Consider the following 16,717-nt stretch of genomic DNA (forward strand, 5'->3'; position numbering starts at 1 on the left):
CCCCCAAAAGGTCAGATTATTTCAAGTAGTATACATTAGTTAGATGAAAGGTTAAAAATGGTTCATCAATTTAACTCATTGAAAATTTTGAAACAGTAACATTCATAATCTTTCGAATCTTTCTAATAAATGTTGATTTGTTTTTTAAAAGATATAATCATCTAGTGAGTTTTCAAATTAGCGCATAAACTGATTAAGATTCAAATTATTGTTTTTAACTAACATTTCTTCCATAATATTGATAAAGTATGATTCATAATCATTCCTCTAGAAGTTACAGTTTATTCTGAAACCAAAAGAAAACTAAACAAAATAAAGATGTCTCAACATAATGTTACTAAATCTCAAACTAGATTTGACATTGCATATCTTAGAGTAATTTGTTTTGTGAGTTTATTCTGTAGCAATTCTGTTACTTTGGACAGCAGTTACTTATTACATAATTTTAGCCATGTGAACAAGGTGAAGAAAAATTAGACTCACTAGAAGTGGAATCCTTGTTCTGGGAGAGGTTATTTAAAAAAGTGAAGGTTTATACATAGTTCTAAAGGCAGTGAGTTGGTAATAACTTGTATATTCTTACATTAAATGCAAAGAAGACAAAAAGAGTTGCAAATTTGTTTAAATTCATAGTACATAAGCCTTCTTGATATGTTAAATTTCAAGTGCTCAAATGTTTCAAATATGCTATTATAAACTCTCCCCTAATTCTTGGTAAAGCTATTTTTTTATAAGCATTATGCTTATCCTATATTATTTTGGTGGTTTCTCCTCTTTCTCTTTTTTCTCATCCTCCTTTCTCCTGTTCTTCCTCCTTGTCTTTTCTTCCTTCTTCTCTTCTTTTAGTACTCAAGCAGAAAATGCATTCAGTTACTCTGTATCTAATAAAAAGAAACCAGATAGAACATATGTACAAATCATAGTTTCCCATGTTTTCATCTTATGTGATTATAATACAATAACAAAACCAGGACCTGACATTGCTACAATATATGTGTATAGTTTTAAGTCATTTTATCACAAGTATAGTTTTGTGTACTTGACATCATAATCGAGATACATAAATATTCCATCATCACAAAGAACTCCTTTGTATTACCCTTTTATAGTAACACCTTTATCCTTCCACAATCTGTAATCTCTATCAACTACTAATCTGTTTTCTATTTCTATTGTTTTGTCAGTTAAAGAATGTTATACAAAAGGAGTAAAACTGTCATCTTTTGAAAATGACTCTTTTCACTCAGCATAACACCCTTGATGTCTACTCGAGTTGTGTATATCAATATTTAGCTTTTTTATTGCTGAATAGTATTCCATAGTATGAATGTACCACAATTTGTTTAACCATTTCCTTGTTGAAGGATATCTGGGTTGTTTCTCATTTTTGGCTGTTACAAATAAAGTTGCTATATACTTGAATTTTAAAAAAAAAATTCTATTTGTCAATTATACCTCAATAAAACTGTGGGCGGGGGTGACTAAAAATAAAGCTGGTATAAGCAATTACAGGTTTCTGTGTGAACATAAATTTTCTCTGGAATAAACGCTCGGGAGTACAATTGCTGGGCCATGTGGTTAGTGTATATTTAGTGAAGAACACTGCTAAACTATTTTTCAGAGTAGCTATATCATTTTACATTCTCACTAGCAACATATGAGAAATCAAGTTTTTCTATGTGCTCACCAGCATATGGTACTGTTGCTATTTTTTCATTTTATCTCCTCTCACAAGTGTGTAGTGATACTACATTATGGCCTTAGTTTTTATCTCCCTGATGGCTAGTGATGTTTAAAGTCTTTTCCTGTTAATTTGTCATACACATAATATCTTTTGTGAAATGTCACATCATATCTTTGCCCATTTTCTAAGTGGAGTGTTTGCTTCCTTTAATATTGAATTTTGAGTGTTCTTTATATATTCTAGATGTGAGTCATTTGTCAAATATCTGGTTTAAAAATATTTTCGCCCAGTGTGTAATTAGTCTTTGCATTCTCTTAATACAATTTCTAGAGTGTAAGTTTTGTTTTTGATGATTTCCTATTAACCAATTTTTTTCTTTACAATTTTTTTTTCTGTCATGTCTAAGAACTCTCCATTAAACCCTTAGGTTCCAAAGTTTTCTCCTTCATTTTAGTCTTACAGTTTTATAGTTTTACATTTTAAATCTCTTATCCCTTTTGAGTTAAGTTCAATGAAAGTTGTATAGTTTAAGTCAAGATTCTATCTATTGTCTGTCTGTCTGTGTGTCTGTCTCTATCTATCTATCTATCTATCTATCTATCTATCTATCTATCTATCTATCTATCTATCTATCTATATCACCTATCTATCATCTATCTAATCTGTCAACATATCTATCATCACCATCTATCTATTGCTTGTCTATGAATATGCAATTGCTCCAGCACTATTTCCTTAAAAAGCTATCTTTATTTGGTTGAATTGCTTTTACATTTTTGTCAAAAGTCAGCTAGACATACTCGCGTGGGTCCATTTTGAGGCTCTCTCTTTTGTTTTTTTGAACTATTTGTCTATGCTTCCACCAATATCATATAGTCTTATATTACTGATAAATCTTGAAATTCAGTCATCTGATTCTTCCCATTTTACTTTTCTTTTTAAAATTGTTTTTATCTATTCCAGTTCCTTCATTTTTTCATATAAATTTTAATAATATAAACTTAGAATAATCTTGCTGGGTTATTAAGATTTTGAGAATTGTCACTTTTACTATGTTGGGTCTTCTACAAACATGATGTGGCAAACATGATGTGGTTTTGTTAGTGCTTGAAAAGATCTACATTCTTCTGTAGTTGGATGGAGTGTTTTATGTGTTAATTGGATCTTGTTATATATTGATGTTTTGGGATCCTTGTAAAATATTTTATATTTGTTTATGCTGTTCTATTAATTGTTGAGAGGAGTCTATAGGAGTCTCCAGGTAAACCTGTGAATTTGTCTATTTTCCCTATGTTTTACCTAGTTTGTTTGTTTGTTTTTCACATATTTACCGCTGTTGTTTGGTGTTTGCACATTTAGGATTGGTAGGTTAACCTTTTCCACTATGTAATGTATTTCTCTGTTCTTGAAAATTTCCTTCGCACTGAAGTCTATTTTACATATTAATATAGCCAGTTTTTCTTTATTTTGATTAATGTTGCATGATATATCCTTTTTCTTCCTTTGACTTTAAACCTGCCTACATTATTATATTTGAAGTGAGTCTCTTATGGAAAGTATGCAGTTACACACTGTTTTGTTTTGTTTTTTAATCCACTCTGCCAATCCTTGTCTTTTAATTGCTGTATTTACACAATATTTATTTCCTGTAGTTATTTATGTATTTGAGATTAAGCCTGGCATTTTTTTTTCTGTTTGTTCTCTCTGTTTTTCATCTCACTTTTTTTCCTGCCTTTCCGGAAAATAACTGAAAAATTTTTTTTGAATTATATATATATATACAGTGTTTTTAGTACATTTCTTTGTATCACCTTGTTAGTGATTGCTCTAAGTATTATTATGTATGTATAACCTATCACACTCTACTAATGTCATTTTACTAGAGTCAAGTGTAGAAATCTTACTTAACTTTATATGCCATTATCATATAATTGTCGTAAATATTTCCTTTTTATACATTTGGAATTTCATCAGACAATGTAGGCTGTTGTATGTATTAAAAGTTTGTTTCTTTTTTATGGCTGAGCAGTATTCCTTAGTATGAATATGACCACTTTTTTCAATCTTACACACATTGAAGGGAATTTGGATTATTTTCAGTATTTTCTTATTACAAATAAGGCTGGAATAAATTGTTGTATTCTGGTTTACTCATAAACATAGTTTTCATTTTAGAAGGATAAATGCCCAAAGGTGAAATTGTGGAGTCACATGGTAAATATAAGAGTCTTTAGTTCTGAGTCTTTTAAAGAATTGCTATCTTGCAATCATAACATTTTCACATTCTACTTTCCTTTTGCTGCTGTAGCAAACTACCACAAATTTAAATTTAGTGGCTTAAAACAACACAAATTTATTATCTTCTAGTTCTGGAGGTCTCATGAGGCTAAAATTAGCATCAGCAGGGCTACATTCTTTTGTAACATTCAAGGGAGAGTCTGTTTTCTTCTTTTTATAGCTTCTAGAGGCTGCCTGAACTCCTTGGTTCATAGTCATCTTCTATCTTCAAAGCCAGCTATAATATCACTCTGATCTCTGCTTCTGTCATCATATTTCCCTGTTTGATGCTCCTGACTCCTTTTCTTGTTTATAATGACACTTGTGATTATATTAGGCTCACCTAGATATCACAATAATTTTTCCATTTTGATATCTTATCTTAATTACATTTTTAAGGTTCTTTTTTTTCCATGTGAGGTAACACATTTACCAGTTCTAGGGATTAGGATGGGACATCCTGGGGAGAGGGCACTATTCTGCCTACTATATAGCTATTAATAAATGATAAACTTGTATTCAGAATTCAAGTCCAAATGTATCAATGTCATAGTCTTTAAAAAAAATTAAAAATTGTAAAAAAATAGATTTAACTTGAATTATTAGAATTTTAATAAACACACATAATAATGTAAAGCACAATGCAATTTTTTAAAAAGGACAGAAATCTTGAAGGGGTAAGTTCATTCAAAGTAACAGAAAATATTTCTAAACTCCATCTCTAACACAAAGTAAAAACAAAATAATGTTTAATGATATATTATTTTATCTGTATGTTTTAATACTTTGAATATGGCATCCAAAGAAGAAGCAATGCACATAGATTATAATATAGCAATTTCTATGCTTGTGAAATAGGCTATTCCTTGCTGATAAATTTTTATTCATTTTTTTGCACACACCATATCTCCTATTGATGAACATGGATTGGCAGAGTCATTTAGGAATATAATGAGCTAAGTATTACATAGAATAAAACTTTCCTCTTCATTTGCTTTAATTTATTCTTGTTGTAAATGCCATTGGTTTCCATAACCACAGAATAAATCTCATTCTAGAATCAATTACTACAATTTAGAATTAGATGTGAGTCATTCTATAATTACACGAAATTCGGGGTACCATTTCAATTACCATAAATATTATAAAAATATTGGAGCTTAGAAAATGATATGTATGATTACATTTCACCCTCTGTAGATGAAATTAACAAAATTGTATATCGCCTTTTGTATTTTTTTAATTTCACAATTTCAAAAAGTAAATACCTAGATTTTTATTTTATTTAAAATATAATGTTATCTAATTAATTTACCACTTCTGATAAACCCTATAAGTTTTTAAATTTTCTAAATTTTTTTTTCAGAATATCAAAGACTTTATTAAAAAATCACTTAATAAAAGCACAGTTTTGCAAGTTTATCTGCAACTTTAGATAATTTTGTACAAAAATAAAATGTCTGACCACTCCAAAACAGGAAAAGACTGTCTTGTGAAAATAGACATATATATTTTAAGCATTATGAAAACTGGCTAAATGTATGTTCTCAGCAAGAGAAGTCTCACCAATTCTAACCAAGTTCCCTTGTCATCAAATACAGAATTAAAGAGGCCATAGTCAGGCTTACCTTTCTGAGTCACTCTAAGTTACTCTCTAGGAAGTTGGATCTCAGCCCAATCTCCAGCTCTGCTTGGACCTTGATAGGAGGAGGAGGGGAGACAGTAGAATAGAAGAGGACAGGGATATAAATGATTTCCTTTTTGCTTCTCATAATAATAAGAAAACTGTTTCCAAAATGTTTTGTCATCATTAATTATTACAGAAATATTCCTACTCAGATCTATAAAAGTGAAGTTCTTGTAAAAAGCAATTCAATCATAAAGAGGCTTGAATGTATCTCTTTACTTAACATTATTATGAATTTACAAATAATTATTACTTTATACTATGATAGTAAGCACAGTCATCATTGAATCTAATGTAATTGTTATTGGCTGAATTTTATACTCCCCAAATCATATGTTGGAGTCCTAACCCCCAACATCTCAGAATATGATTTATTTGGATATAGGGTCTTTGTAGAGGTACGCAAGTTAAAATGAGGTTATTAGGTTGGGTTTTCGTACAATATGACTGGTATCCTTACAGCAAAACTTTGGACATAGGCATTCACGCAGAGAAAATGTCACATGAAGATGAAGGTAGATATTGGAGTAATGCTTCTATAAGCAAAAGAATGTCAAGATTGCCAGCAATCCACCAGAGGCTATGGGGGGGACATAGAACAGATTCTTTCTCACATCCCTCAGAAGGAATCAGTCTTTCTGACACCTTCGCCTCAGACTTCTAGCCTTTAGAACTATTAAACATTAGTTTAAGCCACTCAGTTTGTGGCAGTTTGTTACAATAGCTTTAGAAAACTAATACAATAACTTAGACTTTACAAACCATATTTCCATTGGTATATTTAGCTATAATATAAAGCCTTAAAAAGCATTTCTCTTTCATAATAATTCTAAGTGCATAACATATTGCATGTGAATAATTTACTTTTTGTTTGTGTTGCAGAAAGTATAATTGAACAAGATTTCAATAAAGAATTAATGGACTGGATAGGGAAAGCTTGATTAAAGAGTAAAAATTTATCCTTCACAGAAATTTTATATAAATCTCAAAGCTAAACTCGCTTTTCAAAGGCTACCATGATCATGCCACTTCTCTGAGGTAGATTCAGAACCAAATTTACATATTAATAATCTCTATTACCTTTATAGTTGTTACTTCTTGTGAAAAAAAATTGCACTTAAAATGAGATGTGGAACAATTGATAATCTCACGCCTTGCTACAGGAAGTGTAAAATTTTATAATCACTTGGGAAAATGTTTTGCAGGTTCTTATAAAGTTACACATATTCTTATTATATAACCCAGCCATTCCACTCCAAGGTATTTATTTAAGGTAAAATGACACATATGTCCTCACAATAATTTGTTTATACATATTTATAGCAGCTCTATTTGCAACTCAAACCTTGAAATAACTAATTTGTCTAGCAACAGATGAATGGATAAACTAAATGTGGTATATCCATATGAATGAAATATTCTTTAACAATAAAAATAATACACTCCATGCAACTTGGGTGAAAACCAAAAAGTGTGAAAGAAACTAAACACAAAAGATCACATAATGTATGATTTCATTTATATGGCATTCTAGAAAAGGCAAAACTCTATTGACAGTAAGCAGATTAATGTTAGCCAGGGTCCAAATATGGTGGAGCGGACTGACTGTAAAGAAGTACTAGGGAACTATTTGGGTTTTGAAATTGTTTTGTATCTTGATTGTCATTGTTACATGATTGAATACACTTGCAAACTTACCTAATTATATAATTTAAATTGGTGAAGTTTATTGTATGTAAAATAAACTTCAGTAAACCCGATTTTAAAAAGAAAGCTAATTATAAATAAAACCTACTAGATAATTTAATTTTACATCTTTCAAAAAGTAGGTTTATTTTCCAAAACCTAATGTGTTATGTAATTTCCTCTCTGTTTTTAAAATATCGAAAGCATGGTCTTTGAATTCAGGCATGCGTGACTTGTGACCATGAAAATTATATTTAAATTCTCTAAGTCTCAGTTTCTTCATTCGTATGATGGCATTTAGAGGAGCCATCACAAGATCATTTATGTATTTGTTTACTACTTGTAAATTCTTTATTTGTGCCAGTCACTCTGTCAAGAACAAAGGAAAGAGAGGTCACAAAGAAGGCTTGGTTCTTGCCTTCTTAGAGCTTATAGTCTAGAAGAGAAGCTAAACATTAAAGACTGTATTTCATTGATAGAAAACTACAAAAGCAAAATAAAAGAGATATTAGAACAATTAAAGAGGAGCTAATGAATTAATCTGAGCATCAGGCTGCTATGTCAAGGAAAGCCTTTCTAAGGAAGGAATGTTTTAAATACAGTTTGAGAAATGAGTAAGAGCTGACCAGTGAACAGGAGGCAGAGGGTTTCTGGCATGAAAAGAGCTCACACCACAACCTTGTGGTATTCATAAAACCAGAGGAAGTGCAAATAGAGTGAGTTCTGTTTGGAGAGGGTGGAATGAGATTGGAGAGAGAAGCAGAATAAAATCCAAAAGGGTCTTAAATAGTATTAAATTCTTTGCAATTCTATAACTTGGTTATTTTTCCAGATATTTGGCATTTTTATTTTAATACTGTAGTAACTAATCTAGTTTCTAGTTTATAAAATGCCAAAATGCCATTTTCCAAGTTGCTCTTGACTCTTCCCATATCTGATATATAAACATTCCATACTTTGGTTGCTACTATATTTATATTTTTGGTTTTCAAGGTTGATTTTTTCACTAAGAGAAAAATAGAATATATTAAGTGGGTTAAACACATACTTTTGTTAATATTTGCAGAAAGGTCAATTCTGAAGACCTCTTGACTACCACCAGGACCTATGCCCCTGTGAGAGTAAATATCAGCTAACTTGGTGAGTTTTTTTCTAAAGCTCAGATTTTATGACTCCCTATTTCTAGTTTATATGTATTTACTTTAAAGTTAGAAAAAATTTGTTAATCTTGTGCCTTGGCACAAGAAAACTTAAAAATTTTATTTCTTCTAAAAAGATTTATGGGAAGGCCAATCACATAAATAAAGAGTCAGAAATGAATGAACTGTGTTTATAATCCTAACAACCCTATCTTACCTGAAATGGAATATATATTTAATCAAATATATTTGGAATGTCTGAGGTACTTGGGAAATTCTTTCTGTTTTTCTCTTTCTGTCACTACTGTAAAACTGTTCCTTAAAATGTGTTCCTTTGATGTACGTGTTTGAATGTATCTATATAGAGAAAAATAAGATCAAATTACAAGCAATAACAGCAATACATAAAAATTTTTTGTTGACACCCAGACATACATTGGCTTGAAATTCATTAATCTGCCTAACAGTTGTGCTGTGTCTAATGTTTGCTGTATCCATGTAGCCACAAGAGTCTTCAAATTCTAAAGTTTTTGTTTTTATCTTCCTTGTTGATTTGGAGCTTCCCTAAGTACTTCTCAGAGAGATTCTGTGTTTTGCAGTTCTTTTAGATGTAAGCCTTGTTGATATGGTGTTAAAGTGTGAGGAAAAGGAAGCATTCTCTAATCTCATGTTTAAATCTCAGTCTTTTAGTGGGCCTCTGTCCCTGGGCTGTGACTTTTATCAGTGTTTCTTAGCATTTGCACCTCACTTGAGGGACTAGAAGCCTCAAAGGAGTAGGAGAGTGATAAATGCCTTTCTCCCATTGGAATACCATTCTGTTAGTTTTTTCTTCTTGAAATTAAACATCTGTTATGGAGAATGTCCTTCTCCATTATGGAGAATGTCCTTCTCCATTATGGAGAATGTCCTTCTCCATTATGGAGAATGTTATAGAGAACTTATTTAGAAATCTTCCTCTCCTGAATAGTGTCATGAGGGCGTCTTTCCTGCCTCTTCACCGTGAGACTTTATTTGGTTCTTAGATGTAAAACTCACAATGAAATGAGACAGCCCTAAAACTGGAGCCACCAGGAGTCTCTCATTCTCACCTTTGTGCACACTCAACCTCCAGCCATTACCTTACAGTGTTGTACCTGCAGCAGAATTACCTTGTAAATGTTCCTATCACTGAACGTCTTCAGAGGCTTCTGCTCTAGGTAAGGAAATCTAGGCTGTGACTCCAGATCTGCTTGTGTTTCCAAATTTTGGGGTGGTTGTTTGCCTTGCAGCTTCAGTGTTCTGATGGGTCCAAAAAAAGTCATTGGATTTAATTTGTTCAGCTTTTTTGTTGTGAAAATGAGAGTGAGAACTTCTAAAGTCTTTACTTGGTTGCACTTAAACTGGAAGCTCTAAAAACTGTTTTGAAACACACTCAAAATGTTTCTAAGCCTGTGAGTCTATGAATAGTATTTTTGGTATTGTAACAACGGGTCAACAGGGAAGCAATGACATATTCAACATACTGCCTCATAATGAATTCTTCTGATGTCTGCTTCTATCCACATTTTTATAAAAGCAAGCTGTAGATAAGCAAGAAAGTAATTATAACGGTGGTTCTAAAGCAGATTAACACACTACATTTTTTGTCATGCTTTTCAAACAGTTTGAAACCCATTTTAGTCTGTTACTTAATTTGCATGTGAAGTTGATAAAACAAAAGGCTATAATAACAGTAACAGAGGAATGGTAATGTGTTTCTCATCTTTAATATAGTGTTTTTATTTCCAATTTACACTTGAAGACTTAAAGAGCATTTTTATATATGCTTTGTATTTCAATATATGTTCTATAGCTCTTGCTTGGGGAAGCAATATATGTTCAGAGTTCTCTACATGTCCTATTCATAATGAGCCAGAAACTAACGCTGCAATCTGGAGATGTTAAAATCAAAGGAAATATATGCAACTGTCAAGGATGACATAAAATTTCTCTGTAAAATCCAAAGGTTTAATATGAGATAGTGAACATTCTGACACATGAAACATAAAACACAGCAGAGAAAAGACCAACAGACAACTTGAAAAAAAGAGAATCTCACTTGGACTAAAACTCAGTAAAGGATGCTTATGTCCAATTCCCTAGTTAGAAGAATGGCTTATAACTTAAAACACACATTACGTACTGTTTTTGGTATGTATATATGTATGTACACATATATACATACATAACTAGTTTGTGTATGTACATATATGTAATTTTTTTAGTTGCCTTACCTCCATCATAGAGTGATTCAGTTATCATTAATTTATTCTTGTCTTTATCATTTCTTTATCACATCATTGATAGATTCTCATATAATCAACTATTCTTGCATCTCAGGGATAAATTACAGTTGGCTGTGGAGTATAATCCAATTAATTTGGTTTGCTAGTATTTTGTTGAGGATTATTATATCTATGTTAAGCAGGGATATTGGCCTTTATTTTTATTTTCTGAAATGTCTTTGTATGGCTTTGGCATCAGGAAAAGTCTGGCCTTATAAAATGGGTTTGGTTTCTCTTTAATTTTTTGGAAGAGTTTGAGAAGAGTTGGCATTAATTTTTCTTTAAATGTTTGGTAGAATTCACCAATGAAGCCATCTGGTCCTAGGCTTTTCTTTATTGTGAGGTTTTTGATCACCAATTCAACTCCCTTGCTAGTTTTTTGTCTGTTCAGATTTTCTATATCTTCATGATTTAGTCATGGTAAGTTGTAAAAATCCATTCATTTATTCTAGGTTATTCAATTTGTTTGTGTATAATTGTTCATAGTAGTCTCTTATGACTGTTTTTGTGACATCAGTTATGTCTTCTCTTTTATTCCTGATTCTATTAATTTGAATATTCTCTCATTTTTTCCTTAGTTAAGCTAAGGGTTTGTCAATTTTGTTTACCCTTTTTAAAAACAAAATTTTAATTTCATTGATATTTTTTATTGTTTTTCTGTTCTTTACTTTTTTTTTTAATCTCTGCTCTAATCTTTATTATTTCTTTCCTTCTGCTATCTTTAGGTTTAGTCTGTTCTTATTTTTCTGTCTATAAGGTGTAAAATTAAGTTGTTTATTTGAGAAATTCCTTCTTTTTTAATGTACTAATTTATTTTCTAAATTTCCCTCTTAATATTTTTTTCTACATCTCATAAATGTAGTATATACATATAATGGAATTTCAGTCAACCTTTAAAAAGAAGAAAATCCTGCCACTTGTGACAACATGGATGAACCTTGAGGACAATATGCTAAATGAAATAAGACAATTACAGAAGAACAAATACTGCATGATTCCTCTAATATGAGGGATCTAAAAGTCACAGCAAAAGAGAATATAATAGTGGTTGACAGGCGCTGAATGATAAGGAAAGTGAGGAGTTGTTGATCAAAGGTCTAAAGTTTCGGTTATGCTAGACAAATATGTTCTAGAAATGTGCTGTACAGCATGTGTTTATAGTTAACAATATGGCGTTGTGCACTTAAAAATTTGTTAAGAGGGTAGATCTTAGATGTGCTCACCACGAAAACAAAACCAAAAAAGCAATAAAAAAAAGATACATAAGAAAACTTAGGGAGGCGTTGGATGTGTCTATTACCTTGGTTGTGGTAATTGTATCATGGACATTTGCTTGTGTCCAAACTCATGAGATTGTACACATTAAATATGTGCGACTCTTTGTATATCAATTATACCTCAATAAAGCTATTAAAATGTATCATGACTAATATGTTAAAATATTTGTGCTGTTTATGTTTTTGCAGTTTACAGATTTTAAACATACTTTATAATCATCTAATCCTCAAAACAACAATCATTTTATAGATGATGAAAGCAACACAACGATGATAAGTGACTTAAGTAATGCAACTAAAGTAGTATGTGGTGGAGCGGAAGCCCATGTACATAATCTCTAGTCCACACGGACACCAGACCAGAGGACAGACGTTTCTACTAAATGGAGAGAACTATAATCAAATGATGATCTAGGCCTGCATTTCTGCTTTGTAATTGTTAGGCTATTGAGATTGTCAGATTTATAAACCAAATTTATGTAAAGGCAATGAAGTCTAGGAAGTCTTTCTAAAAATCTCATTTCTTGAACATCATTCAGTTCATGTATAAAAATTATTTATAAGTTCCACATGCTAATTACTAAATATTTTGACATAGACATCTATGAAGAAATTAGCTACTATGTTGTATATCTGAAACAGATAAAAAGAATATAAGATTGTATACCAACTATATTTAAATAACAAATAAATAAATAAATAAAAGTGAATTTCTGGTTGGAGTATTTCTAATGCTAACTAACTGTGCAGTTAAAATTAATTTCCTTATGAAAAATTATCAAAAACTTGAAAATTACACAAAAAGATAAATGGAATGTTTTTATAAATGTCATATGGGGATGAACGCCCAAGGATTATCAAGGGCACAAGTGGGCAAACTATATGTAAAGGGCCTGATAGAAAAACTCTGTTTTAATAAAACTGTATTTAGATAAACAGATGGCACTAATCTGTTTATCTAAAGTTTAGATAAGTTTACTAAGTTTAATCTGTGGTATCTATTTGGTAACTCTTGATCCAGAAATGTGAACTTTTTGACTTATTGTTTAACATTGATTAAATGTCCCAGACTTTTGATATTATGTGTTAACTTACTTCTAGAATTTTGTCTAGAAGTTTGTATTCAATATAACTAACAACCTCCCCAAATACAGTTTATTGCTCTGTAGGAGATTAAACCAGTAGTGTATTTAATACGGTATCTATACCAACTATGTACCTCTATCCAACAGTTTTTATTAAATATTTAAAATAAATAACTATAGAAAATAAAATTTGTGCAATAAAAGAATATAGTACTTTTAATCAAGGATTTATTGATATCTGACTTGCTATTCCCTAGGAACCAAAATAGAACATTTAATTTATCTTGATTATCTCTACGAAAGTCAATTGCATTACTGATTTTATGTTTTGATTTTGAAGAAGGCAGTTTAATATTGACCACTCTCCAAAATGATACAAATAATGCACGTATCAGATATGAAACTCAGAATTGAGGGTTGTTGTACAGACTAGTGATAAACTCCTCATAATCAAAGGCCACGAACTATTCTCTCTCTCTCTCTCTCTCAGACACACACTGTTAGAAAAATAGACAAAAATCATATGAAAAATCAGCACTATATTAATAGTTTACCAAAATCAGCTACACCTATCTCTCACGATTTTAAATGTTGTGAGGTTGTAACATAAGAATAATATTATCTTCCTATGTTATCAGTAAATATTACTAAAATGCCTTTTCTTTTAATTGCTAAAGAAATTAATGACCATTTTAATATGTATTTTAATAGCTTGGTAGAAGATAGTTTTTAATAGCCTAAGAAATGCTATTATAACTGACATTATACTATTATATTTATTTGCAAGGCTAAAAATAATCTTGCTAAGCAACAATCTAAAATACGAAAAATTAAAATATATATTCATCTTAAAAACATTAACAATTAGGCTATACTAAAACTTATCATTAATTTCACCTGATGTGTTTTGTAACTGACAACTGGAAAACATGATAGAGGCCATTCAAATCTTAAATTAATTGAACTATGTGTTTTCAAATCAGTTTTATAAGAAAAAAAATAAAACAATATTTGAGACATCCAACTGTGTTATTTATCCATTACTCCTCTGAGTCAACATTAGTATTCTGCCAATCGGGAGCAATATTGAATAGTGGTCACTGAGATATTTCAGATCTACCTTTCTTTAAAGATAATGCCTTTGTACATAGCTCATTTCCTGAGGGACAAGGTGATATTGACAGAAAAGCAGAAATAGAAGTCATGTTGAAGTAGTACAGCAAATGATGAGGTTCTTTGGGGGAGAGAATGAAAGAAAATGTTGATCTGAATTACAGTTGACTTAGATACAACCAGTAGAAAGAAAAGGGTTAGAGTGTGTATGTCTTATTGATTCTTGGGTCATTATGAACTTTTCAATAGCTTTTCGATGATACAAAATTATAGTTTTACGTAAAAGGCAGTGCACGTAAAAAGTTAGTAGCCATAAAGCAATCTGGTCAGAAATCAATATTTTCTAAAAATATGTTGAAAATAGAATACTTACAGAATACTTATACCCATGGAAGTAAAAACAAGAAAACATTAGATGCTTTCATTTTTTATAAGGATATTTTTAATGTGATATTTAAATTGTTATTACTGCAAATACTGAAATACATTAAATTTCTATGTAGGTAAGTATAATATTTGTTAAATGCTTAGAAAAGAAAATGACAGGATCAATTGTGTTAATAAGGATATATCCCGAAAGTAATTTTGAAAAACCCTGGAAATACACAAGAAAATTAGACACAGGATGGTGCTTTGAAGAGTCCAGGGTAAAAGGTGAAATAACCATGGGAAGTCACATGATCAGCATTCACCTTAGTTTGCTCATCTGGAAAAGAGGTAGGTTGATTAAATCAGTGGCAGGTACTGCCTCCATTTCTTATCTATTTTCCCATGCCAACCACACCACCTAAATCAACGATTCCTCAACAAGGCAGTCATACACTGAGGTTTGAAATTTAGTGACTGTTGCTTTAATAAATTAATTTCTGCAGTTAAAAATTGTACTGTGTTATAGTGTTCTAATGATATCTGGATATATTGTATTATATCTGTCTTTTCCTGTATGTGTTAAAATATTTTGTTGAACAAATTTCAACTTGAAAAGACAAGTCTTCTCCATACATAATATTTTGTTTCAAGTTCTAAAAACAAACCAGTAAAACAGACTAATAAAACAAAACAAAATTTAATAAAACATTTCCATCATCAATAATTAGAGAATACATCTGTGTGCCCGACATTCAGAATTAACAAATCTTAAAATATTTTCTTTAGATCAAAATTTTTAGCTATGAGAAGTTTTCAGTTTTAGCCTCTTGTTTTGTCCATGAGCCCGTTTCCTTTGAGACATATTTCCTGAAAGCATCCTTCCCTAGGGAAAGCTGGTATCCAAGACTTTTAAAAATCTTCTTATACTATATTTTAACACAAACTTTATTGAGAATAATTTCTTTATTTTATAATGTATAAACATTATTATACTACATAATACTCACTATAATATCATTATACTGTATAATTCTCTAAGTTAATGTTTTTCACTCATATTTTGGAAAGGCATCCATGGTAGCATACAACTTCTAATGGGTATGTAGTACATTACACTTCCTCATGTAAATATAACACATTACATTTTCTTGTGTACATATAATACACTGTTATCCATTTGTTACCTATTGTCTAATTTCACTTAACATTGATGATATTAATGAATAATTATTATTTTTACAAACTATGATGCAACAAATAATCACATATATTTACAAAATTCTTTTGTCTAATAACAGAATCATTATAGGACCATACTCTTCTTCAACTCTTCTAGATATTGCCAAATTGTTCTCCAAAGTATTTTGATAATAAATATTTTCCACATTTATATATACAATGTCTGACTCTCTACAACCATATAAACATTTAGCATTAAGTTTGCCATTAGATATCATAAAATGTCAATAAATATAAAATTTTATTTTCTGATTAATAGAGTAATTGAACTTTATCCCTGAATAGCTCATGGGGGTTACCATTAAAGCCCACTAAGCAATTCTTAGGGATAAAATATCAATATTTTTATTAAAATTAACAATAAAAAGCAATAATACAGAGCATTTATACTTATAAAAGTTGTAAAGAAGATCTTGATTATTGCAATTGGAAAATAAAATTTAATATTGCTTAGAAATAGATAAAATTGCTACATTGTTTTCTACTCAGAAAACTTATCAAGTATAAGGAAGATTATTATTTCTTCTAAGATACAAAAAAACATTTTAAAGATATAGTGAACAAAAGACTTTATTTTTAGTGAATACATAGACAAATAGACATAGACTATGACTATAGAAAACTTTAGTATTGCATATACTTGATATTTCAAATTATTGAGTGTTAATTCACTGTTCACAAACTGATATTGAACCATTTGCTCATCTACCTAGAAAAGAGAAATAAAATTATAATTTGCTTCTACAGCAAAAAAAAAAAAAAAATCCCAATACATTATATTTTTAAGTAAAAATTTGCACACTCATAGACACTCTAACAAAAACTATATTAGAAGAAAATATAGATATAATTTATATT

Source organism: Pteropus vampyrus, unplaced genomic scaffold, assembly GCF_000151845.1.
Source record: "Pteropus vampyrus isolate Shadow unplaced genomic scaffold, Pvam_2.0 Scaffold33, whole genome shotgun sequence".
Lineage (NCBI taxonomy): Eukaryota > Metazoa > Chordata > Mammalia > Chiroptera > Pteropodidae > Pteropus > Pteropus vampyrus.